This window comes from Papio anubis, chromosome 14, assembly GCF_008728515.1.
Source record: "Papio anubis isolate 15944 chromosome 14, Panubis1.0, whole genome shotgun sequence".
Lineage (NCBI taxonomy): Eukaryota > Metazoa > Chordata > Mammalia > Primates > Cercopithecidae > Papio > Papio anubis.
Window position 1 is genome coordinate 27,393,436 of NC_044989.1, and position 26,847 is coordinate 27,420,282.

Below are 26,847 nucleotides of genomic sequence, written 5' to 3' on the forward strand. Positions count from 1 at the left end.
GTCCTCCCCCATCCACTCCTCTCCCACACCCCCTCAACTCTCCCCTCCCTCCCCCTGCCCCACTCCCCACATAACTGGGCTGCTCCTGCCCCTTCCACCCCTCCCTGCTCCCTCCCTGCCCCCTTCCCCTCCTCCCCACCCCTTTATCTCAACTTCACCCCCTTTCCTCCTACACCCCTCCCGTGTACCCACCCCCCTGCCCTTAGTCCTCCTTCCTCCTCTTCCCCACGTCCCACTCTCCTTTCCACCTCCTTGTAATCCCTCTTTCTCCTCCGCCCCGCCCCCCTTTAGTCTCCCCCCTCCCCTACAGCCTCCTGCCCCTGCCTCCTCACAGCCCCCTACTTACCCTACTGCCTCCCTCCTTGGGCCCCTTCCTCCCCAAAGGCCCCTCTGTTTTCTCCCATTCCAGCCCCTGACCAGGCCCTGCCCCTATGCTGGGGTCGGGCCCCACACAATAAGCTTCCTGGGAGCCCTCATTGCCTTCCTGGTCAACCCGGCCAAAGGCCCCCCCAGCAGCTGCAGCCCTGGAGGTCAGCCTCGCCCTGGCTTACCGCAGGGGCCCCTCCTCACCACCCACCTCTGTATCTTCCCCACACATTTGCCTGGTGTCTGAGAAAGGGCCCGCAGGAGGGGCGTTCCTTTCCCAGGGTCTCCCTCAGGAGGGATGAGAGGAAGCAAAATCTTGGTCTGCAAACCGGGTTGGTCCTCCCGACGGCCACATCCGCAAGGATGACCCTCAGAGGGGCTCCCCAACTGGCCAGGAGATTCGTCCAGCTGGGCGCCCTGCTACACAGCCCCGTCAAGGGCAAACAGCCATGTACTTAAATGATAAAGGGCGGCCCTTACAGAGCGTGTATATGTGCATTATTAGCTCCTTCAAGCCTCACAACTCCGTAAGCTATGCACTTTTATTATCTCCGTATTACAGATGACAAAACTGAGACACAAAAGATGAATCAGCTTGGCCGTGTTCACAGAGCCAGAGTGTGGAAAAGCCAGAATCCAGACCCAGACCCTGTCTGCAGCGTCGCGGCTCTTCTTACTCCTCACCAGCCACTGCCTCTCAGCTTAGTGCTCTTCCACCCGGCTCTTCTTTCTTAAAAGTGAGTTTCATCTTTTTTGTTTGTTTGTTTTTGTTTTTTCTGAAAGTAAGCATGAAGCATTTCAGGTGCTTGGAGATTTTCAGTTTTTAAAATTCTGATAGTCTCATTTTTACTTCTCTGGGTGTTTCCCCCGCCAGCTGTTGCTCTCCTGAAAACTGTCTCGCTCGTTTTTGCCGGTTCCCAGTGCTGTGCGTCCTCATCGCATTCGTTCGTGCTCCAGGGCCCTGCCCACACACATATGTGCTGCCCTCCTTCCCTCCTGCCTCCTGCCTCTGTGTTGCCCTGGGGCTAACAGCTAACTTGCCAAACAGAATCGTAAGGAGAGGTGTGTGGCTGATGTGGCATCACGCAGGCTTGGCTTCCTGGAGGCCGCTTGTTGTTGGGATAAGCAGTAAGAAATAGTGGCTGAGATTGTGAGTAGGGGAGTAGAGGCCTCCACAGACTAAAAGAAATGTCAGAATAAAATAATAATATAGCTAATATTCATGAATACTTACTAAATGCAAAGCTTTGTGCTAAGTATTTTCCAGGAATTATTTCAGTTAAGTGACACAATAACCCTATGACATTGATATCATCAGCATTTGACAGAAAACTCAGGGTCATGTAAGGTTTAGAGCTGAGATTCTGGTGCACTTTACCAGTATGCTCACTGCAAATGAAAAATGGTGTTATGGTTTCTGTGTTTGTCTCCAGAATGGAAATATCTTTGTCATTTGGCAAACTATGAAAGTAATAGGTGTTCATTGTGAACATGAAAACAACACAGAAGTATATATAATAAAATATACAAGTCTCTCCCATAAGCCCCCTCTTCATAGATTTTAATACATGTATACATTTTAAGATATCTGATATCATACCATCATATTCTTTAGTGGATATCCTGACATGTCAGGGCACACCTGATGATTATTTCCAGAATTCTAGCAATGGAATTGGTGGGTCAGAAGGTATAAACATTTTGGTCACATGTTGAAATGGAGAAGTTACTGTTTTATTTAAAGCCATCATATACTGTTGCCCAGGCTGGACTGCAGTGGCGTGATCTTGACTCACTGCGAACTCCCCCTCCCGGGTTCAAGCGATTCTCCTTCTTCAGCCTCCGGAGTAGCTGGAATTACAGGCGCGTGCCACCTAATTTTTATATTTTTAATAGAGACGGGGTTTCACCATGTTGGCCAGGATAGTCTCGAACTCCTGATCTCAAGCGATCTGCCCACCTTGGCCTCCCAAAGTGCTGGGATTACAGCCGTGAGCCACTGTGCTCGGCCTAATTAGTACAGTCCTAAAGCAATTTGTTAACATGTACCAAGAGACTTTAAAATGTTCACACCTTTTACCCCATAGCAATTCCATTTATAGAAGTCTCTCTATCCCAGAGAAATAAATAAATGAAAACAGCAATATTTAGCATTATGATAGCCATATTTGGGGCATCACTTAAATGTCCTCCAATAAAGAAATAGTTAAGTAAGTCATGAAAAAAATTAAGAACATTTCCTTGCTGGAATATTATATAGTGATTAAAATTATGGTTATGAACTGCAAAAACGTGGAAGTTCTTAGAATGTAAAGTCAAATTTAAACAGTAATATACAAAATTGTATATATTCTATGATTACAGCTGTGTGAACAGAAATTGTAAAGAAATAGTAGCAAAATGATGTCAATGGTTATGTTAGTGTATTGAGATTAATGTGGTTTTTCTTTTTCTTTTTTTTTTTTTTTTCTGAGACAGAGTCTCTCTCTGTCACCCAGGCTGGAGTGCATTGGTGCAATATTGGCTCACTACAACCTCTGCCTCCTGGGTTCAAGAGATACAACTGCCTCAGCCTCCTGAGTAGCTTGGACTACAGGTGCTACTGTAGTCCAATAGCACGCCCAGCTAATTTTTGTATTTTTAGTAGAGACAGGGTTTCACCATGTTGGCCAGTCTGGTCTCGACCTCCTGACCTCAGGTGATCCGCCTGCCTTGGCCTCCCAGAGTGCTGGGATTACAGGCATGAGCCATGGTGCCCAGCTGGTTTTTCTTTCTTTTTTTTTTTTTTTTTGAGACAGAGTTTCGCTCTGTCGCCCAGGCTGGAGTGCAGTGGCAAGATCTCTGCTCACTGCAAGCTCTGCCTCCCGGGTTCTTGCCATTCTCCTGCCTTAGCCTCCCGAGTAGCTGGTATTACAGGCACCCGCCACCAGGCCCAGCTAATTTTTTTGTAGTTTTAGTAGAAACAGGGTTTCACCATGTTAGCCAGGATGGTCTCGATCTCCTGACTTCGTGATCCGCCCACCTTGGCCTCCCAGAGTGCTATTATAGGCGTGAGCCACCGCGCCTAGCCTGGTTTTTCTTTTTTATTCTCTAATATGGTTTGTTTGTTTGTTTTTATTTTTGAGACGGAGTCTCACTCTGTCACCCAGGCTGGAGTACAGTGGTGCGATCTTGGCTCACTGCAACCTCCACCTCCCAGGTTCAAATGATTCTCCTGCCTCAGCCTACTGAGTAGCTGGGATTACAGGCGCCCGCCACCACTCCCAGCTAATTTTTTGTATTTTTAGTAGAGAGGGGATTTCACCATATTGGCCAGGCTGGTCTCGAACTCCTGACCTTGTGATCTGCCCACCTTGGCCTCCCAAAGTGCTGGGATTACAGGCGCCCGCCACCACCCCCAGCTAATTTTTTGTATTTTTAGTAGAGAGGGGATTTCACCATATGTGATCTGCCCACCTTGGCCTCCCAAAGTGCTGGGATTACAGGTATGAGCCACCACGCCTGGCCTCTAATGTGGTTTATTTTTGTAGTAAAAATTATATTTACTTAAGAACTAGAAAATAGATGGAAATTATCAGAAGACTCTGCTTCCTTTATTCCTCTCTGGATTTGAGTTTCTACTCCTATGAAATGAAGCACTGAGCCTGGAATTAGATGACTTCTAAGTTATCCCAGTTTTGATATTGTATGTTTTCTTATATAATCAGGTGGCTCTGCTGCTGATTCAAAGCCAAAATTCAGTCTTCACATTGAAAACAGATCAGACCAGAACCTGTTCTGTGACCATTAGCTTAGGCTATTCCTACATATGTCAAAGTATCCACATTAATTGGAAGAAAACGGAAACAATGTTGTTTGAATCTGTGTAGCTGCACCTTTAGGCTTGGTGTTCCCACTGGGAAGTAGAGGCTACCAGGCTTGGGAGTCCTGGGACCAGATGTTTAGAACAGTGACTTCTTGACCCATCCCACTTTGAGGGGCTGTGTCCCTCATTCCCTCCTCTATCAGCCCGGATACTGATGGTGTGTGAGGCTCTCCCATGGCCGTGCGTTGCTCCCTCTACAGTGACAAGGCATGTTTGGAGACTATTTCCTCTGCTGGGTGGAGAGCTCTTTGAAGACAAGGACTGGGTTTTTATTCCAGTACCTGAACAGTGAATGGATGAATGAGTGTGAGCATGAAGAAAGCCTGTTACATGGGAGACTCAGTAGGATTTCACTGAACCTGTGAAGTAAGTAAGGCTAGCAGTCAGAGAAGCATGTTGTGAGGTCACTGGTCTGTAGGGGGGCGTGTGTGTATGTGTGTGGGTGTGTGTGTTTGCAGGGAAGGGGCAAGGCTGGAAGAATGCCTCTGTGCTGGCACAGCCTTCGTCAGAGCCCTGAAAGGGGCTGAGTGGGCTCTGACTCAGCTGTATGACTCATTCACTGTATTACTGTCTCCATCCTCTGGGCACATCCTCTGGACCATTTCAGCTCAGCCTCAAGTGGAGGAGGTGAGATTTGGGCCGGCACCTCCGGATGACTCACCTGGCTAAGCTGGAAGGAAGGGGCTGAAGCCCCACCATCCTGCACCCCCTCATAACCACCCCTGTCTCCCTAGGGGTTCTCATGCAAACACAGACCTCACAAGTAGGTTATGGCTGCTGCAGTAATGAATGACGCTCTCATCCCAACCCAAAGCATTACCCACCAATCACGCTTCCCAGCTCAAATGCCACAGTTTCCCCAGTCCCCTCACATGGTTGTCCCCTGTGCTTCTTGTGGACCTCTGAGGTCAGCTGATAAGGAAGCTTACAAGGCTCTCCCAGACCATTGGTCATTTTATTCTTCTTCATCTCTTACCTTTTTCAGTTTACAAAATAGTTTTACATCCCCTTTCTTATTTGATTCTCTCCCAGACCCTAGGAAGTCTGGGAGGAAGGCAAATATCCCCATTCTTCAGGGATGGACGTGGGAGCTCCAGTAATCCTTTCACTAGTAAAGGAAAGGAAGTGAAGGGCATTGAGGGGCCAAGGAATGCTGGGAAGGGCAGGCTGGGCAGGGACAGTGGGACAGTGGCCTGGAGGCATTTAGTGGGACAGTGGGCTGGAGAAGAGTGACAGCGCTGGCCAGTTGATGACATGACAAGAAATATGTCTGTATGAGAGCAGAAGACAGACAAGGTGTTTTGACTTTATCCCAAGACCAAGAGGAAGCCATGGAAGGGTCTTACGCAGAGGAGCGCCACGGTCAGATTGGATTTTAGAAACTCACCCCTGGGTGTGATGTGGGCAGGGAACTGGGGCAGGGCAAGCTGGGGGCCGCCTCCGTTATTCAGAGAAGAGCTGGCAGAGTCCGCCTGTGGGCAGCGGCAGAGGGGGCGGGACGGGGACAGAAAGGCTCCCAGGAGGGTGTCCAGTAGGCACATGAAAATAGGGGTCTGAGGCTGTTTCCCCTGAAGAAGTGGTGTATATTTATTCTACTGTAAAGGGGGCCGGAGTGCTAAGTGGGTTGCCATCCACTTATAGATGTGACTGGAGCCAGGCAGTGGGTGAGATGACTCAGGGAAAAGGGAGGGTCACCAGGGACGCCAACCCTTAAGAGCTAAGCAAAGGCAAGTGGAGGCCCTGCCACAACACCCCACGCAGGGGAAGGACATTTGTAATGTGAAAGCACTTCGCCACCATGACCTCCTTTGATATGGACAAGGCCCTGTGAAGGTGATAAGTGACTCACCTCACAGAGACTCAAGGGTGAAATCTAAGGGGACTGCTGTGTTCCCTTTCCTCTTTCCACCCATGCTGGGCTGCTGGGGTCACCATCTGGCAGGCAGCAGGAAGCATCCTCTTGCGAGAGTGTCCAGAACCTCCTGTGGGGTGCGGCTGCGGGCTGTGGGAAGGGGCTGGGCCCCCCGAGCCCTGGAGGGTCTGGAGGGTTTCCAGATAAAATATGGGATGCCCAGTTAAATTTGAATTTCAGATAAATTACAAATAATGTTTGGTATAAGTATATCTCAAATATTCCATGGGACATACTTATATTTTAAAAGTACTTGATGCTTATCTGAAATTCACATCTAAGTGGCACATCTGTCTTGTATTTTTTTTTTTTTTTTTTTTGAGACGGAGTCTCGCTCTGTCACCCAGGCTGGAGTACAGTGGCTGGATCTCAGCTCACTGCAAGCTCTGTCTCCCAGGTTTATGCCATTCTCCTGCCTCAGCCTCCCGAGTAGCTGGGACTACAGGCGCCCGCCACCTCACCCGGCTAGTTTTTTTTTTGTATTTTTAGTAGAGACGGGGTTTCACCGTGTTAGCCAGGATGGTCTCGATCTCCTGACCTCGTGATCCGCCCGTCTCGGCCTCCCAAAGTGCTGGGATTACAGGCTTGAGCCACCGCGCCCGGCCCTGTCTTGTATTTTTATTTGCTAAATTTGGCAACCCACAAGGGGTGCCTCACTACTCCTGCCAGGGCCTTGGGGATTTTCCTTTGTCTGAGACCACAGTGAGAAGCAGCCTCTGCACCCCACACTTGCCCTGGGTCCTCATGTGGGGCTCAGGATTGTGTGGGGAGACAAGCTCTGTCCCTGATGGCCTTTCAGCTTCTGTCTCAGCCCAGCAGGCGTCTAACCCGAGTTTCTATGGCCTTCCACATGCCAATGGCTCCCCATTTGGATAGATGAATAGCTGCTGCCTCTGATCACGAGACCTAAGAATGGAGGGGACCAGGGCTCCCCATCTCTAGCCAGCAGGATCTGCCAGGGTGTCATATCCAGGTCCTTTAGATAGCCCAGGAGCCTGCAGCCTTCAGTCAGCAAGAGCTTACACAGAGCAGCCTGGGCTAAGGCGTATGGAGGAAAAGGCCCCTGCTCTGCCTTGGGTCTGGGCAACGAAGGTATGGATATTTATTGTTTGTTCACTGGCCTACTGTTAGGAAACAGCAACCCCACAGCTTTGCAGAGCCTGACAAAGGCAAGGAATTGTCACGTCTGCCCTAATTTGTAGTTTTTTCTTGTTGTTGCTGTTGTTTTGAGAAGGAGTCTCACTCACTCTGTCACCCAGGTTGGAGTGCAGTGGCGTGATCTCGGCTCACTGCAACCTCCACCTCCTGGGTTCAAGTGATTCTCCTGCCTCAGCCTCCCAAATAGCTGGCATTACAGATGTGCACCACTGTACCCCACTAATTTTTCTATTTTTAGTAGAGATAGGGCTTCGCCATGTTGGCCAGGCTGGTCTTGAACTCCTGGCCTCAAGTGATCTACCCGCCTCAGCCTTTCAAAGTGCTGGGATTACAGGCCTGAGCCACCGTGTGCAGCTGATTTTTGTATTTTTATTTTATTTATATTATTATTATTTTGGAGATGGAGTCTCCCTCTGTTGCCCAGACTGGAGTGCAGTGGCATGATCTTAGCCGCCTTCAACCTCTGCATCCCAGGTTCCAGTGATTCTCCTGCCTCAGCCCAAGTAACTGGGATTACAGGCATCCGCCACCACGCCTGACTAATTTTTGTATTTTGGTAGAGACAGGGTTTCACCATGTTGACCAGTCTGGTCTTGAACTCCTGACCTTGAGTGATCTGCCCGCCTCTGCCTCCCAAAGTGCTGAGATTACAGGTGTGAGCCACCATGCCCGGCCATCTGCCCTCATTTAATCCTCACCATATTGTTGTCAGGTGAACAGGGATGGCATTTTCAGCTGTTTCCTAACCCCTTTATGATGAGTGAACTGAGGCTGAGAGAGGTGAAGCTTTGCTTGTAGTCACATATCCTAACCCAAGTGAACCTTGAGGCTTCAGCCCTAGCTCAGAGAAAGGTGATAAAGGATGCTGAACTCTAAGCCCGAGAGTTGTGCTCTGGATGAAGTTCCTCCACTCCCACAGTAGGGGGCGAGCCTGAATCCTTGCTTGAAGAACCGGGATGAAAAGTTCACATTCCTGCCCTGGCCACAGGCAAAAGACAAGGCTGCTAGCTCTCACTGTGCTGCTGGGAGAGCGTCCTCACTCTACCCTGGCCCACACTTGGAGTGGGCTGTGGAGTACTAATGAGGACCTGCTGGGGCAGCAGGTCAGGGCGCTGCACATACTCTAGGTTGGGAGGAAACCTGCAATAACTGAGAAGGCAGCTCCAGAAGCTCAGGGACCTCTCAGGTCCCCGGAGGGAACCAAGGGTTTAGTGCTGGGCACGGAGTGGGTCAGCCACAGCAGAGTCTCTGTGAATGTTAAGCCAGACTTTGGAGAAGGGAGACACAGAGGTGGGTGTGACAGAGATTGCAGATGTAAAGAGTTCTATGTGTTTATTACACAAATAATTTTCTGAGCAATCCACTGTGTGCCGGACACCGTTGTAGACATCGGGGATACAGCAGTGAATAAAGCAAATATGCGCGTACAGGGGTCTCGTAGACAACTCACTTGTGAGTTGATTCTTTTGACCCCAGCCAATGTAATGCAAAATTCAGCCCCCTTAGCAGCTTCCAGAAAACGGTTTTTTCCCGCCAAACATGGCGGGGCAGAGGCTTTTACTGAAGATTTACTAGGTCATAATGAGAGGCTGCAGTGGATCCTCTTGTGCCATCCCCTCTGTGAATTTCAGGGTACATGACCCTTCTCCCAGCTCTCCTGGCCATGCAGCCATGCTGGAGGCTCGCCACCCTCCCTCCACCTCCTGCACCCAGGCTCCCTGCCTGGCTAGCCTTTCTCCAGCAGTTTTCTCACAGACATGTAGTCTTGGGAGGGGAGGCTTTTGTCCCATTCCTCTCTCACTGTTTGGCACTGAAGGACACAGCCTCTTTCCCCAGGGCCCCTCCTTTCTGAAATGGGGATGTTGTCCCTATCCCATTCCTACTTCTTAGAATCATTCCAGGGTGAGATGAGCTCATATGTGAGAAGGGTTACACTCAGAACTCTCTAGCACCTTGGGTCGTGGCAACTGGAGACAGCATCTTGCTCTGAACCAGGCCCCAGCGTCCTACAAATGGGGGGCCTGGCGTCATTATGGGAGTAAATATTGAACTGCTCTCCTTTTATTTTGGATTGGGTATAATTTAGCACACTGTTCTCACTCTTTTATTAATAAAATAAAACAATAAACACATACCATCAAAAGAACACTGACAGCCTGTGTTTATGTGTTTATGTTGTGTCTGTGTTTGAGAAGCTGCAACTGCTATGTCGATTTTTAACAAAATGAGTTTTCCCTCAGTGCTGGGGGGTATGATAATTCAAAACAAAAAGGGAGGGCAGATTCTTCCACTGTGTCTTTTAGATTTTGCTTTTTTTGCTCTTTTCCTTTTTCTTTCTTTTTTTCTTTTTCTGTTGAAACAGAGACATTGGCCTAAGGCCGAGGCACAGAAACTGAGAGTGCATGTGTTCACTCTGGAAAGATTCCACAGGGGAATCAGGCCCATGGCCTTCCTGTCGTCTCCTGTCCCTGGGGGCTTTGTTTCCTGCTCTCCTCTGCCCTCTCTGAAAAGGACCCCACAGGTGCCTGGGGAGAGGAATGTGGGCATGAGGAAAGTAAGGAACGGGGAGGAGAGGAGAAATAGAACAGTAAGAAAGAATAATCAGCGTAAACTTTGTGATCTCAGGGCCAGGAATGAGAGAAACAATGGTCATTTATACATTTTAATCATGAGTTCAGTCTTTCGGCTGAAAGTAACAGAAACAAAATTCTAATTAGCTTGAGCCCCAAAGGCGAAGGTGTTGGCTTACATAAACTACTGTGGAGATGGGGATACAACAACTGGCTTCAAGAAGTGGACATCCTTGGGACTTCCCCCTCCCCTCTGGATGTTGGTTTTTCCACCAGCTCTCAAGGCTGCGAGGCTCTGCACCCATCCTCACAGCCCCTTGGCCAGAGAGGAAAGCAGTCTTCCATACCAGCTCCGGCTAGAGGACAGCAACAGCAGCATACCAGTGTGCAGTCGTCACAGTTCAAAAATGTTACACTTGGTTCTTCTCCAGGACTGACGAAGGAATGGAAAACGGAGACCCTAATGCTGTGATACACTATTGCAGGGAACATAAATTGTCCCAGTCTCTTTGGAGGGAAATTTGGTAATATCTATTATAATTTGAAATGTGGTTACCGTGGATCTCATGATGCCATGTCTCAAAATCCAGACCAGTAACTCTCATATATATGCACAAGGAAACATAGGCCAGGGTGTTATTTGAAGAATTATTTGTCATGCAAAATTAGGAATACCCTAAGTGTCCATCTTTAAACCATGGTATATTTTATACTCTGAAAATCTGGAAACTATTAAAAAATATGAAGTATGTACTGACATAAACCCCTAAAACATCTTGGTAAATGAAAAATGTAATTTGTAGTATATAGGTACATTACAGTATCACTCAAGCATAAAGCAAAACCAAAACAAAACCTTGAAGTAATAATTATATATGCTTATAACATATTTCTAAATGTATGAAAATGCATGGAAAGCCCGGGCATGGTGGCTCACGCCTGTAATCTCAGCACTTTGGGAGGCCAAGGTGGGTGGATCATAAGGTCAGGAGTTCAAGACCAGCCTGGCCAACATGGTGAAACCCCGTCTCTACTAAAAATACAAAAATTAGCCGGGCGTGGTGGCAGGTGCCTGTAATCCCAGCTACTCAGGAGGCTGAGGCAGGAGAATTGCTTGAACCAGGACCTGGCAGATGGAGGTTGCAGTGAGCCGAGATCACGCCACTGCACTCCAGCCTGGGCTACAGAGCAAGACTCTGTCTCAAAAAAAAAAAAAAAAAAAGCATAGAAAAAGGTCTAAATTACCTTAGTTGTCTCTGGTGAAGCTAAGATTAGGTGTTGAGATTTAGGGAGATGATCAGGTTTGAACTTTTTCAATGATAACATATTCATGTATAATTTATGTACTTAAAATTAATTTTAAAAATTTTAAAGGAGCCGGGCGCGGTGGCTCAAGCCTGTAATCCCAGCACTTTGGGAGGCTGAGACGGGCGGATCACAAGGTCGAGAGAATCAGAGACCATCTAGCTAACAATTGAAACCCGCCTCTACTAAAATACAAAAACTAGGCGGTGGCGGTGGCTCAAGCCTGTAATCCCAGCACTTTGGGGGAGGCCCGGCCCGAGGCGGATCGCGAGGTCAGGAGGTCCGAGACCATCCCTGGCTAACATGGTGAAACCCGTCTCTACTAAAAATACAAAAACTAGCGGAGGCGTGGTGGCGAGGCCTGATCCCAGCTCACCGGGAGGCTGAGGCAGGAAGATGGCCTGAACCTGGGAGGCGGGCTTGCAGTGAGCGAGAAACCTTGGCATACCGCACGCCAGCCTGGGTGACACAAGCTGTGAGACTCCGTCTCAAAAAAAAAAAAATACAAAAACAGCGGGCTGAGGTGGGCGAGAGCCTGTGGTCCCAGCTACTCGAGGCCCCTGAAACAGGAAAGAATAAGTAAACCCAGGAGGCGGGCTGCAGTGAAGCTGAAATCCAGAAGCCCTGCCTCAACCTAGGCCACAGAGAGCCAGACTCAGTCTCAAAAAGCGAGGCAGTGGCTCAAGCCTGTAATCCCAGCACTTTGGGAGGCCGAGGCAGGCCGGATCAAGGTCAGGAGATGAGACCATCCTAGCTAACACAGTGAAACCCTCGTCTCTACTAAAAATACAAAACTTAGCGAGGCTGAGGTCGCGAAGCGCCTGTAGTCCCAGCTACTCGGGAGGCTGAGGCAGGAGAATGGCGTGAACCGGGGCCGGAGCTTAGAGTGAGCTGAGATCCGGCCACTGCCTCCCAGCCTGGGTGACAGAAGCGAGACTCGATCTCAAAAAATTTTAAAGAGAAAGCTATGGGGAAGCATTCTGATTTGTTCAACCCACATCATGTGACTCTTCCTAGACCAATCACTGAGGCCAGGAGGCTCCTAGGGTTCGGTGACTGGCCCAACCTGGGTTCCACGCTCATTCCTGTGAACACTGCAGCAATACACAATAATTGGCAGCTCCTTCCATAATTACAGCTGAATTGGTGAAGAAGCAGTTCCCCCCAAAGAAGGGAGGTGCTGTTCTGGGCAGACAAAACAGTAGGTCTCCTCGATAGTGAAAATGTTTGGGCCTTATCATCTTTATGGGTTTAAGTATGTGTCATCCAAGACTGAAATATTTCCTTCAATACAGTTCTATTACAATATATAGGATAAAAATTTGTTCTGTGCCAGGTGCAATGGCTCATGCTTGTAATCCAAGCACTTTGGGAGGCTGAGGTGGGTGGATCACTTAAGGCCAGGAGTTCGAGACCAGCCTAACCAACATGGTGAACCCCATCTCTACTAAAAAATACAAAAAAAATTAGCTGTGTGTGGTGAAGCATGGCTGTAATCCCAGCTACTTGGGTGGCTGAGGCACGAAAATCACTTGAACCCAGGAGGTAGAGGTTGCAGTGAGCTGAGATTGCACCACTGCACTCCAGCCTAGGTGCAGAGTGAGATTCTGTCTCAAAAAAAAAAAAAAAAAAGAAAATTTTCTGCTCATTGCCATATCCCTAGAAGCCAGGAAAGTTCTGGGTATATAGTAGATGTTCAGTGTAATAGACACTGGTCAAATGGCAACAGCACTATTATAGCCTATGACATTTTTTTGAGTTGGAATCTTGCTCTGTCACCCAGGCTGGAGTGCAATGGTGTACTCTCAGCTCACTGCCACTTCTGCCTCCTGTGTTCAAGTGATTCTCCTGCCTCAGCCTCCTGAGTAGCTGGGATTACAGGTATGCGCCACCATGCCCGGCTAATTTTTGTATTTTTAGTAGAGACAGGGTTTTGCCATGTTGGCCAGGATGGTCTGGAACTCCTGACCTCAGGTCTCTGTTTGCCTGGGCCTCCCAAAGTGCTAGGACTACAGGCGTGAGCCACTGCACCTAGCTGCCTATTATTATTTTAATACTTATTCTGGAAACAAAGAGAACTATGACTCCTCCCTTAATGCTCTCAGCAGGGACAGAGGGGAGAAAGGAAGAGGAAGTCAGACTGACAGCTCTACATTCCTCCCAAGGCCGATGTTCAAGTCAGGTCAGGGAGTGGCCATGACACATGCCTGGACAGCTTGACAATGATCTGGCCGTGGCATGGGGTTGGGAAGGAGGAGTTGGCCCCGCCACTCTTGATTAAGCGAGGCTTCCTTCTGTGGTGTTACAGCCTCACAGGTCGCTGTGGGAGATGGGGCCATGACGGAAGAGAAGGTGGTAAAAAGGGTGGTTGCCTCAGGTGGGTGTCCTAACTCATCTGAATCCTTTCCTCTCTGCAAAGTGAGAATATTATTACTATTATTATTATCATTATTATTATTTTGAGACAGAGTCTTGCTCTGTTGCCCAGGCTAGAGTGCAATGGTGCCGCCATAGCTCACTGCAGCCTCCGCCTCCTGGATTCAAGCGATTCTCCTGCCTCAGCCTCCTGAGTAGCTGGGAGGAATGTGCCACCATGCCTGGCTAAATTTTGTATATTTAGTAGAGATGGGGTTTCGCCATGTTGTCCAGGCTGTTCTTGAACTCCTGAACTCAGGTGATCTGCCTACGGCCTCCCAAAATGGAGGATATTATTTTTTTAAAAATCTATCCCCTATCCAGTAGTGACCATGTCTTTCTACTGTCCATTATGTCATTGATGTGGAAGCATCAGTCGAAACCTGGAGAGAGCTAACTTTTCTAAGGGAGCCCACCGTAGAGAAGGAAGAGCAGAATCCCAAGGCCTGAGCATTGGGGGTTCCCACAGCAGGGAAGGAAGGGCTTGTAAAGGGCACAGTAAAGGAGGAAGGGGTGACCTGAGGGGAAGAACAATGGGGAACTTGAGGCCAGAAAGGCCAAGGATGCAGAGGGTTCCAGGAAGGGGGCACTGGCAATGTTAACACTACTTCTATTGGATGGAGGCCTCTGGGGCTCTGGAAAGAGGATGGTTCCAGAAAACAGATGAGGCTGGAAGCCAGACTGAAAAGTGCAAAGGGGGAAACAGCTTCCAGTTCTCCCTTGAGAAATGAGAGGAGGCATTTCCCCCATGCTTGACTTCCCTGACTAGTTATCTAGCCTGCTGAGGTGGGGCCTGGGGAGACTAACTGGGAATCCCTACCATCTCTCATCTGCCTCCCCTGTACTGGCCTCTGCCTGGGGGAAAGCTGGTCTGCCTCAGTTCTCCAGGCAGAGCAGGCTTAGTCAGGAACTCCAGGCCTGGCCCCAGCCCTTGCCAGCCGTCTCCAAGAGAATGGATTCTGCTAGGTCGTGTACCCACCCCATCCCCCTACTCCTTCCAATGGGCTGAGGTCCTACCTCAAAGGGCATGAGCAGCTGAAACCGTTTTTCCCAAGCTTGGCCTTCCCAGGGAACTACATGAGCTTCCTTTAGCCAGGCCTGTACCTGCCTGGGGGCCTCTGGGTCTTGGACCATGCAGTTGTCCTCCCTGGGGGGCCTCCCCTGCCACACAGATGCCCTCAGGCCCTGTGCCGCCTCTGCTATTGAGTTCTCAGAATCCCTCTCATCTGAGCACATTTCCTTTATAACAGAAGGGGAGAAACAGAATGGTCTTAATATAGCGCAAACATCAAAACATTATGTTTGTGTATATGTATTTCTACATGTTTTATATTTTGGGGTTGAGACTACTATAGATATACAATTTTGTGTGTGTGTGTGTGTGTGTGTGTGTGTGTGTATGTGTGTATCCTAATCATCAAATCACAAGCATTTTCCCAGATCATAAAAAAACTGGTGAAGGCATTTTAAGGACAAGAGAGACCAGCGTAGAAACCAGTGCATATTTGTAGGCCAACAGAAGGTATGAGTGGACAGGAAAAGCTCAAAGGTACTAGAGGGTGACAGAGTTCAGCCAAAAGTCCAAGTGGGGGCAGCGTCCGAATGAAGGGTATAGGGGGCTGTTAGGGCTGTAGGTATCTTTGGCAGGCAGACAGGCTGACTCCTGCTTTTACTTTCACTTCCATACCAGTTCCAGTGACCCCTGGAGACCAGGCTACATTCTTCAAGTTTGATGGATTTTCTGGTTGGAGAAGCTTGAGAATTTTAATTGCTGCAAACAAACTGATTTAGTTGCTGAACCTGGGGCTGGGTTTGGCTTGGCTGAGTCTTCCATAAGGAACAAAGGGGAATGAGAGGTGTGCACGCCTGGTAGTGACTAGAAACCCAAGCCAGACAGACCCTGGACTGAGCAGATTCAGGATACATTCTGATACCTCTCCTGTTCTCCCCCAACCCTGACCCCTTACTAGCCTTCTCGCTGGCCCACTTTACTCCCAAAGCTGAGACCCTGCGCCAATATCCATCTCCGCCCTTTGCTGTGCTCATGACCCAGCATTTGATGAGTGTCATTCATTCATTCATTTAACAAACATTGAGCCTCTACAGTGTGCCAGATACCATGCCTTGCTGGTGTTAAAGGCATATCCTTGGCCTTGAGAAACTTCCATCTGCCCAGCATCCAGCTCAAAGGAGCCCAGAGACCACCTAAACTTTTGTCTGGATAATAGATCCCTCTGTGAACTGATGACAGCTTTGCACACCTCTGCAGAAAAATATACACATGCACAGTTGTATATTTGCATACACTTGAGGGGTGGCAGCAATCCCTTGAAGCCCATTGATGATTTAGGGATCTATGTACCCCAAGTTATAAACACTTGATTTCATTTAACCCTCTCATATTACAGATAAGGAAACTCAGGCCTACAGAGGGAAATGACTTGTCAAAGGTCATGCTGTGGGTGAGGGGCTGAGCTAGTCCTAGAAGCCAGGACCCCTGGCTCCCCAGACACTGTTCCACCAGGCCTCCCTGTGAGGGGCTGAGCTAGCCCTAGAAGCCGGGACCCCTGGCTCCCCAGATGCTGCTCCACTAGGCCTCCCTGCACCCTTGTCATCTGGGAAAACCTGGCGAGGGAGCTTGTGTGCCTGGGGCCAGTTTCCTTTTCAGCTGCCAAACCTAGGGCTGCCAAGCCTAGTCCCTTCTCTACCACCCCCTGGCTTCTCTGGGACAGGGGCCAGTGGTCAGGAGCTTTCTGGACACTTGCTCTCACTCTGACCATCCCAACCCGTTCCCCTAAGACATCAAGGGAAATGTTCTAGAGGAAATAGGATGTGTTTTCCTGCAAAATCATTTGTCTCACAAGATGATTTGCATACTGGTGGGGACACAAATGTCATTCCTGCCCATTTCCTCCCTAGAGAAAAGGGTTTCCATCACAGCTTTCTCCTCAAGAGAGAAGGCCGCTGTATGTGCCCGGTCCCAGCCCTGGGGATGCCTTCCTGACAGTGGGGAGGAGGGACGAGATGTTAGTTAGGGTCTCCCCAGAAGTGGTTGGTAAGGAAGCTCCTTTCTTGACCGCTCCCCACGTCTCAGGGTTTGGCTGGAAGCTCCCCAGCTCCAGCTCTGACAACCTGCTCCTGCAAACCAGGGCTCTAGGTAAACCTTGCTCGTAGACATCCTTGGGGTTAAATTACAGAAGATTCAGCTGCTAGAAGAAAGAGTTGAGGTGATGGTAGAGGACAACAAACACTTAGTGCTTACTGTGTGCCAGACATTGCTGTAAGCATGTTATATGCACTGTAAATTAATTTAATCTTTACAGCAACCCAGAGAGATTGGTTCTATTATTTTTCCCATCGTTTGCAGGCGGAATCAAGGTTCAGAGAGGTTAAGTAACTTGCCCAAGGTCACACAGCTGGTAGTTGCACAGACAAGGGTTTGAACTCAGCCGATCTAGCTCCAACGTCTGGGAATCTAAATACTGTGTTATGAGAGGAAGCACTGGAAGGTTGGCGATCTGTTCTAACCCTTGAAGACTGCGCAGTACTCAGAAACATTGGCATGCCATTGAAGGCCCCTTAGGATCTGGTCCCAGCCATGCTGCTATTCCATCCTGCCTCCTGCTATGATCCAGTTCCTGAAACAGGCCATAAACATGCCCCAGCTGGTCTGCACAGCGTTTCCTCTGCCCAAGTAGGACTTCCCCATTTCTCTGTCTGAAATGTCTCTTTACCCACTGAGAACCTCTGAAAAGCCATTTCAACATCTCAAGCTGAACTGAGCAAACCCTTCTTTTCATCAAAGTACGTTCTATCAAATTGTCCCCTGTAATTATTGGCTAATAAGTCTCTCCTACTTCTAGATTTCACTCGCTCCCAAGAGCTAGGTGACTGTCCTATTCGTGTCAGAACCCTTAGCACTAAGTTGAGCACCTGGCATGTGGTAAATAGTAAATGTCTGTCATGTACAGTGCACAAAGCAAGTTATAAAATAATATGTACAATATGCTAAACATTGTATTACATATACTGTAAATATATCACAGCCCAGAAGGGTACATGCCAAAGTGTTAACAGCAATTTTCACAGAATTTGGGGGCATAGTGATTTTTATTTCCTTGTTTGTATATCTGCATTTTCCAAAATTTCCATAATGAACATGTATTACTTTTGTAGGGCCAGGCGCAGTGGCTTATGCCTATAATCCCAGCACTTTGGGAAGCCAAGGTAGGCAGATCACAAGGTCAGGAGATCAAGACCATCCTGGTCAACCTGGTGAAACCTCATCTCTACTAAAAATGTAAAAATTAGCTGGGTGTGGTGGTGTGTGCCTGTAGTCTCAGCTACTCGGGAGGCTGAGGCAGGAGAATCACTTGAACCCGGGAGGCGGTTGCAGTGAGCTGAGATCACGCCATTGCACTCCAGCCTGGTGACAGAGCGAGACTCTGTCTCAAAAAAAATAAATAAATAAAAAAGTATTACTTTTGTAATAACAAAAGGAAATGACAAATTATTTTAAAATTGTTTGTGTTTGTGTGTGTGTGTATTTTTAAACAGGGTCTCACTGTGTCACCCAGACTGGAGTGCAGTCATATGATCACAGCTCACTCACTGTAACCTCAAACCCCTGGGTTCAAGAGATCCTCCTATGTAGCTGAGGCTAAAGGCACACGCCACCATGCCTGGATAATTTTTCAATTTTTTTGTAGAGATGGGGGGGGTCTCACTTTGTTGCCCAGGCCAGTCTTGAACTCCTGGCCTCCAGTGATCCTCCTGTTTCAGTCTCTCAAAGCACTCAAAGCAGTGGGCATGAGCCACTGCTCCCAGCCTTAAAATTGTTTCAAATGAACAATAATAGCTAACATTTATTAAGCACTTACCACATGAGAAAAGTTAACAGCTTCATGTATACTATCTCTAATCCTTTGTAAGCTCTCTGTCGTAGGTACTATTGGTGTCATTACCATTTTACAGACAAGGAAACTGAGACCCAGGGCAGTCAGGTAACTAACTCAAGGTAATGCAATTGAGAAAACAATGGAGTTGAGCTTGGAGTCCAGATTGTCATGCTCCTGAACCTGTACTGCAACCTTTCCATGACCAGCCTGTAGATGGAAGGTGGGTAGATAGGTAAATTTCTCTGTTTTTAAAAAATCAACTTTTAGGCCAGGCGCAGAGGCTTACACCTGTAATCCCAGCACTTCGGGAGGCCGAGGTGGGTGGATCACCCGAGGTCAGGAGTTCAAGACCAGCCTGGCCAACATGGTGAAACCCCGTCTCTACTAAAAATACAAAAATTAGCTGGGCATGGTGGCAGACGCCTGTAATCCCAGCTACCCGGGAGTCTGAGGCAGGAGAATCGCTTGAACCTGGAAGGCAGAGGTTGCTGTGAGCCGAGATCGTGCCATTGCACTCCAGCCTGGGGGACAAGAGTGAGACTTAGTCTCAAAAAAAAAAAAAAAAAAAAAAAAAGGTAGCCGGGCATCCTGGTGCATGCCTGTAATCCCAGATATTCAGGAGGCTAAGGCAGGAGAATCACTTGAACCAGGGAGCGGGAGGTGGCAGTGAGCTGAGATCTTGCCACTGTACTCCAGCCTGGGCAATGGAGTGAGATTCCATCTCAAAATAATAATAATAATAATAAAATAATAAACTTTTAAAACTTTGAAGTAATTTCAATCTCAGTGTATTAGTCCATTCTCATGCTTCTAATGAAGACATACCTGAGAGCAGGAAATTTATAAAGGAAAGAGGTTTAATTGACTCACAGTTCAGCATGGCTGGGGAGGCCTCAGGAAACTTATAATCATGGCGGAAGGGGAAGCAAACACGTCCTTCTTCACATGGCGGCAGCGAGAGAAGTGCCAACCAAAAGGGGGAAAAGCCCCTTATAAAACCATCAGATCTCGTGAGAACTCACTCACTACCATGAGAACAGCATGAGGGTAACCGCCCCCATGATTAAATTGCCTCCCACGGGGTCTCTCCCATGATATGTGGGGATTATGGGAACTACAATTCAAGATGAGATTTGGGTGGGGACAAACCATATCACTCAGGACAGATACAAGAATACTACAATTAATTTCTGAATATCCTTCCCCCAGTTTCAATAGTCATTAACATTTTGCCACATTTGCTTTATCAACCACTTTCTTTTTTTTGTCTGTCTACATAAATACATATTATTATAACAGCTTCGTTGAGATACAAGTCATATACCATATATGCAACCATTACCACACAGCCAATTTTAGAATATTTTCATCACCTAAAAAAGAAACTCTGGGCCAGGCGTGGTGGTGGCTTATACCTGTAATCATCCCAGCACTTTGGGAGGTCAAGGTGGGGGGAATTCTTTGAGCCCAGGAGTTCGAGACCAGCCTAGGCAACAAGGCAAGACCCTATCTTTATAAAAAATAAATTAGCCAGGTGTGGTAGCATGTGCCTTTGGTCCCATCTCCTGGGGAGGCTGAGACAGGAGGATCCCAGGAGGTTGAGGCTGCAGTGAGCTATGATTGCACCACCGCATTCCAGCCTGACAGAGTGAGACCCTATCCCAAAAACAGAAAAACAAATCAAAAAACAAAACCCTGTACCTGTTTTAGCTATCACCTCCCTAAACCCAATTCACCTCAGCCCTAAGCAACCACTAACCTACTCTCCATCTTTATAGAGACTATAATATGTAGTCTCTATACAGGCAGAATAGACTACAATGTCTATTCTGGACATTGTATATAAACAGAGTCATATAATCTGTAGTCTTTAGTGACTCACTTTTTTCACTTAGCATCATGTTTTCAAGATTCGTCCACTGTAGCACGTATCAGCCCTTCATTCGTTTTTATGGCTTTATTACAGTCCAATATAGGGAAGTATCACATTGTGGCTATCCATTCATCACTTGATGGACATTGGGTTGTTTCTGTATTTTGCCTATTATGAATAATGCTGCTATGAACATTCCCGTACAAGTTTTTGTGTGGACATATGTTTCATTTCTCTGGGACATATACCTAGGAGTGGAATTTCTGGGCCATACAATAACCATATGCTTAATTGTTTGGGAATAATAATGTACTTATATTTTATTTCTGAACCATTTTGAGGTGAAGTTGCAGACATGTCCCTTTATCCCTAAATACCTCAGAGAAGCCAAACCAAGGACATTCTTTTTCATAACCACGTTTCAGTGATCCAATTCAGGAAATTTAACATTGATACAATATTACTGTTATATAATCCACATGCAAATTTTACCAATTATGTCCTTAACAGCAGTTTTCCCCCCACCAAGATACAAGCTGGGATCACGCACTGCATCTAGTTGTTCTGTCTCTTTCCTTTGCTTCCGTCTGGTGCAGTTCCTCAGCCCTTCATCTTTCTGTAGTTTTGTGAAATGTCCCTCAGTTTAGGTTTATCTGATGTTTGGATGGATGAGTTTCAAGGCTTGTCCATGTGGTGGGCACTGAGGCCCAGGCAGAGGAGGAGACTTGGCTCGGCAGGAGCCCTGACCCCTTCCAACCCCACCGCGATTGCACCGCGCTCTGCAGCGAAGGTGCGGGCCGCAGACCCGGACCCAGGGCGGGGCCCGGCCGTTGAAAGTGCCCCACCCGGACACCTGGAGGGTTTACTGGGAAGTGCCAAGAGAAAGAAAGGGGTTGTGCGGGGGCTTCGTCCACACCCTTTCCCAGGAACAGCTCAGGGGCGTGGAGGGCGCTGGAGTGTGTCCCCAGGCCGGGCCGTGGGCAGGCACTTCCCATCGCGGCACCGAGGGCTCCCGGACCTCGCCGACCCGAGCCGCCCGGGAAAGGCTGCAGCGCGCGTCGCCGGGATATCCGGGAAGGGCGGGCGCGGGGGAGACCAGCAGGCCGGTGCTGGGAAGGCGCTGCCCCTTCTGGGAAGGGCCTTGATGCAAGGGCCCACCCCCGTGCCCGCGCCCTGCACCCCCGCTTCCGGCAGCCCCGGCGGGGCTCTCGGGAAGGCGCGGAGAGGGGGTGGCTGATTCTAATCCAAGGCCCAAGATGGAGATTGGGTGCTGGGAGGCAGCCGGCTTCACTGGGCCCTGGCCCTGAGCCGGTTTGCTGGGCTGTGACTCCCAAAGGCTCCACCAATTTTTGCAGGAGGACTTTTCTGGGTGCTCCCTCAACATTATTGAGAAGAGCCCCAGAGAATCTCCCATCCTACCGCACAGCTGCCAAATTCCACCTGAGGCATCGGTGGTTGGGCTGTTCGTTGTTCGTTCATTCATTCATTTTGTGGCTGCAGGTATCTGCCTGCTCCTCACCTTTCCCCATCCCTGTCGGGGAAGAGGCTCGGTAGGGCTTCCAGGTAACAGTCCTGTACCTACCCCGCTTCTGCTGAGAACACCTATCCTCATAATGCCAGCCGACCTGCTCTCCCTCAGCCCGAGGGCCTTGAATTCTGGCCACTCCAGGGCTGAGCTGGCCTCTGCCCACTTTACAATGAGGGTGAGAGACACCAGAGGGAAAGGCAAGGCCTTAGGGAGCTAGCCAGGAAGAGGTAGAATGGGGAGAGGAGGAAGGGACCAGGCAGGGGCCAGGCCAAGAGCGTTGCAGGAACGTCGTAGTCATCCGAGCCTGCACCCTGACAATCTGCAGACATGCTTTGTTCTGTCCTCACAGGCTTTTGAAAATTGGAAAAGTTCACATAAAAATCCAGATATCTGATTTTTCTTGACAAATAAAAAGATCTGCCAACACCGAGCTTGCATTCCTGTGGCAGCCAGGGCTGAATCAGGAGCCTTCCCTGGAGCTGGCAGTGGCCACACCCACCCCTTCTTATTGTTTAAACTTTCTACACTAGCTCCATTACTTGCCTCTTCCCCAAGGGCACGTGTGAGCTCACTCAATCCTCACCACACCCTGTGAGGCGGGAGCTGATTCCATTTTGTACAGGAAGAAAGCAAGGTGAGAGGTCAGCCGCCCAAGGTCATAGCCAGGGAGAGGTAGGGCTGGGATTCTCCCCCAGATTATCTGCTCCCTGGTTGATGCTCTCTTCACTCTCCTGTGCTGTTTCCTTGTAGGAGATGTGGTGTCTTCAGCAGCAGCTGGGTGGACGGCAGATGTAGACAGCAAATGGAAAGCCATTGGCCATGGTAGTCTGGGGCCTTCTAGGCCACCACAGAGTGCTGAGCTGGGCTACACAGCTCTTGGCTGGGGCTCTGGAGTGGCGCCACCGAAGTGAGGAGCAGGGTGGGTTGGTCATGGTCCCACAGTAAACTCAGGCAGGCGAAAGGACATGGGCACCTCTGTGTGGGGGTGTTGGCCTCTAGTCAATTAGGGGGTGCTCTTTCTTCTTTGCTTCTCTCTCTTTGCTGGAAGTGGGCTCCCTCTGCCAGTGTTTTGCTCCATGTGGCTTTCTTGCCCCACATGGGGGCAATTGATGGAGACTAGCACCAAGACTTTCTTAGTGCATAAATCACAGTACATTACAGTCAGCCTTCCTTGAGCAAAGCTCTTTCTGCTCGGTTGTGCCTTCTCCCCCGGAAAGGTTTGCTAACTCTTTTCCTGATCAGGCTTGTCCAAGATTTCTAGCAATTTCTAGAAATGAAAATCAAAGGGCAGTACCTTACGGTCACAGGGGGTTGGAGGAAGGAGGAAGCTAAGGTAACTGCCTTCTAAGAATAGTTCAGCTGTATATGGTACTCTACAGTTTATAAAACTCTTTCACACTCTTGTGTATTCCTTTGGTTCATACAACTTTAGAGCTGTACAGAGGAGCAATTTGCAAACTTACCTTGAGCAAATTCCCTTCGTCTTTTTCTGTTTTGATTTCCTCATTGATGAAAAAACAAGGTAATACTCTCTTTTTAAGGTATTTTCAGGCAAAGCTACTCTGCTTTCTAACTCCTGGGAGTGCTATTCACATTGAATGCCACGTGATGGGTCCTCTTGGGATTGTGCAATGTGCAGAACTCCTCACATACATGTTGTGAGGATGAAATGACATCATTTATGTACAGCACAAGGCCTGGGAGATAGTAGGTGATTAATAAATGCTTATCAAGTGAGTGAACTATTCACTTAGTCATGATGAATTCTGAAGGAAGCTTGTAGGAAGAAGGAAGTTGTACCGGCCCCCTGTGGCTGGTGTTGCGTTTCCTGCCTATTTTTTTGTATCTCTTGCCAAGTTGCCCTTTGTCCTAGGCCTCTGGGCTCCCAGCCGGCTGGAGGCACAGAGTTATCTGTGGGGCCTGGAGTACTGGGCCTGGGCTGTGTAATGACCAGCCTTCCGCTTGCTTCAAGTTTCCGCTGGGGGGCTGGAAGCCACAGCATCCAGATGGCTAATTGCTTTGTGCCTGTTTCTGCAAATCACAGTGATTCACTGTCCCTGCTGAAAACACGCTCTCTTTTCAAAGATTTAATGGTTTCCAAAATTAATTTAGCCTCATCTGTTATCCCCCTGCCCTTCTGCACTGTCCTTTCTCTCCCCAGCACCCTCTTTTTTTTTTCCCTCCCTGCTCCCTATCCCATGATGGAGCATTCTGCACCAAAAGCCAGCTTTCACTCTGCAGGGCAACATGGAGAGGAATGGAAAGCATAAACCCCTTAGCAGGGTCATCTGAACACAAGCGGAGTGTGGCGTATCAGGTGGAAGCCCAGGAGGGAGGAGCCAGTGGCACAGTTATCTCCCACCACCCCACATGCTCTGGCCGCCAGCTCTGGTCTGACCCACGCCTCGAATGAAGAACTCCAAGCAGCCCCCCATTCGTACTGTTTTCCTTAGCGAACTCCCAGGGATCACTTGCTTTTTATGTGTGAGGAACATGGTCAGTTTTATTTGCTTTTGACAGCTCATTACGGGTCCATGAGGTCAGAGTCCTGGCTGAAAGGGAGCCTATCTCCATCTGATACTCACTTGCTTCTTGACCATCTTTGGGCTTCTGTTCTTTCCCAGTAACATAAAGCTTGTAACATTCTGATCTCTAGCACCTATGCATTATTTAACTGACATTTATTGGGGCTCTCTCCATGCCAGGCATGTGGTAGGCCCTAGGGAGGCAGGAGTGAAAAACTGCTGCAATCCTGGCCTTTCAGGAACTCAGTCTAGAGGGAGAAAGAAAAGGCCCGAGGCCAGCAGGCCTCTCTCTGATCTGCTTCATCTATTTCAAGGCTGTGTTGTTAACTATATTGAATTATTATTGTATCTTCTTAATGAATTGTTGATTTTATCAGTATGGAATGCCCATCCCTCTTTGACCCTTGTAACTTTTTACCTCAAATTCTATTTTATTCTGCCCATCACTAGGGGACTAGTTGAATCAATTATGGTATATCCTCACAATAAAGTACTATGTAGTTGTGAAAAATAATGAGGGCCATCTTTAGGTGCTGTTATGGAGTGATTTCCAGGATATATTGTGAAGATGGAAAAGTAGGAAGGAGAAAATACGTATCGTTTGCTACAGTTTAAGAAAGAGAAGTATTCATCCGTGTGTGCGTATGTTTGCTTATATATTAAAATGCAGAAAAATATGGCTGGGTGCGGTGGCTCACTGCATCCGAGCACTTTGGGAGGCCAAAGCAGGCGGATCACGAGGTCAGGAGATTGAGACCGTCCTGGCTAATACAGTGAAACCCTGTCTCTACTAAAAATACAAAAAAAATTAGCCGGTTGTGGTGGTGAGCGCCTGTAGTCCCAGCTATTTGGAGACTGAGGCAGGAGAATGGCATGAACCCGGGAGGTGGAGCTTGCAGTGAGCCAAGATCGCGCCACTGCACTCCAGCTTGGGCAACAGAGTGAGACTCCGTCTCAAAAAATGAAAAAAGAAAAAAAAAAGGCAGAAAAATAAGTCATTCCATCAAAAGTAAATTAATAAAATGGGGTAGAAAGGGATAGATGTTTGTCAAAGGGTGCAAACTTTCAGTTTTAAGATGAAAAAGTTCTGGAGAGCTAATGTACAACATGGTGACTATAGTTAATATCATTGCATTATATATTTGAAATTTGCTAAGATAGTAGATCTTAAATGTTTTTGTCACACACACAAAAATGACAGTGATATGAGGTAATGTGTTAATTTGATTGTGGTAATCATTTCATAATGTATACATGTATCAGATCATCACATTGTATACCTTATATACATACAATTTTTATTTGTCAATTATATGTCAAATAAAGTCCTGTGAAACAGAAAAAGAAAAAATCCTCATAAAAATAAAATAAAGTAAAAATAAATAAAAATATTCCCTTTGGGAGAGGGAGAGACTGGGCAGACGGGTCAGGAATAGAAGCATGGCTTCTCTGAATAGACAACTTGCTAGATTTGATTTTGGAATGTAAATATTATACATAGTTATAAAACAAAATTAAAATGGAGAAAGCACTTCTTAAAACAAGACAAATGATAACAACTATGTATCAGTTTGGTGGCAAAGCTCACAGAATTATTTCAAGAGACTCTAAAATATAGCATTTAACAGTATGACTACTGAGAGATATACTCTATGTAGGCAACAATAGCAGAACACTCTGCGAAAATAAACTCCCTCTGGTAATCATATTGTTAGTAATATAATTGATACTATTATTCTGAAACTATTATACATTATACATAGGTAGGATGAAGCAAATAAGCAACTATGTTAACATTAGGATCCAAGATTTTCAGTATAATAGAACAGAAACACAAACATAAAAATGAAATATGTTAAACAAAAATTCTAAATTTGAATAGAAACAATTTTTTTTTTTTTTTTTGAGATAGAGTCTCACTCTGTCGCCCAGGCTGGAGTCCTGTGGCATGATCTTGGCTCACTGCAACCTCTGCCTCCTGGGTTCAAGCGATTCTCCTGCCTCAGCCTCCCGAGTAGCTGAGACTATAGGCTCCCACCACTACGCCCGGCTGATTTTTGTATTTTTAGTGGAGATGGGGTTTCACCATATTGGCCAGTTGGTCTCGAACTCCTGACCTAGTGATCCACCTGCCTCGGCCTCCCAAAGTGCTGGTATTACAGGTGTGAGCCACTGCTCCCAGCCTGAATAGGAACTATTGTTAAGTATGGACTTATGATTAATTTAAAATAATCTACTTCCTAGCAGAGTCAACTGAGAAGGCCTAGAAGCAATAATCAATCCAATAATAATGAGCACCTCTGGACCCCAGATTGTGATTTCTAACTACCATGTTCCATTAAAAGGACCAAGTCTCCTTGGGAAAAATTTTCCATGTGTGTCTTGTACATTATCCTAACCTGTGTGTTAGAGGATACAAATTTCTCAACTCA

The 26,847-nt window shown here is 47.7% G+C and overlaps 1 long non-coding RNA gene across 2 annotated transcripts in view; it reads left to right on the forward strand.

Moving 5' to 3' along the window:
• Window positions 1–201: 201 nt before the first annotated feature.
• LOC116270343 overlaps window positions 202–26,847 on the forward strand; it is a 52,118-nt gene continuing 25,472 nt past the window's right edge. For both annotated transcript variants that reach the window (XR_004178382.1, XR_004178381.1), the window contains exons 1-2: window positions 202–530; window positions 929–1,103. This is a non-coding gene — a long non-coding RNA (uncharacterized LOC116270343). The remainder of the gene's footprint in view (window positions 531–928; window positions 1,104–26,847) is intronic.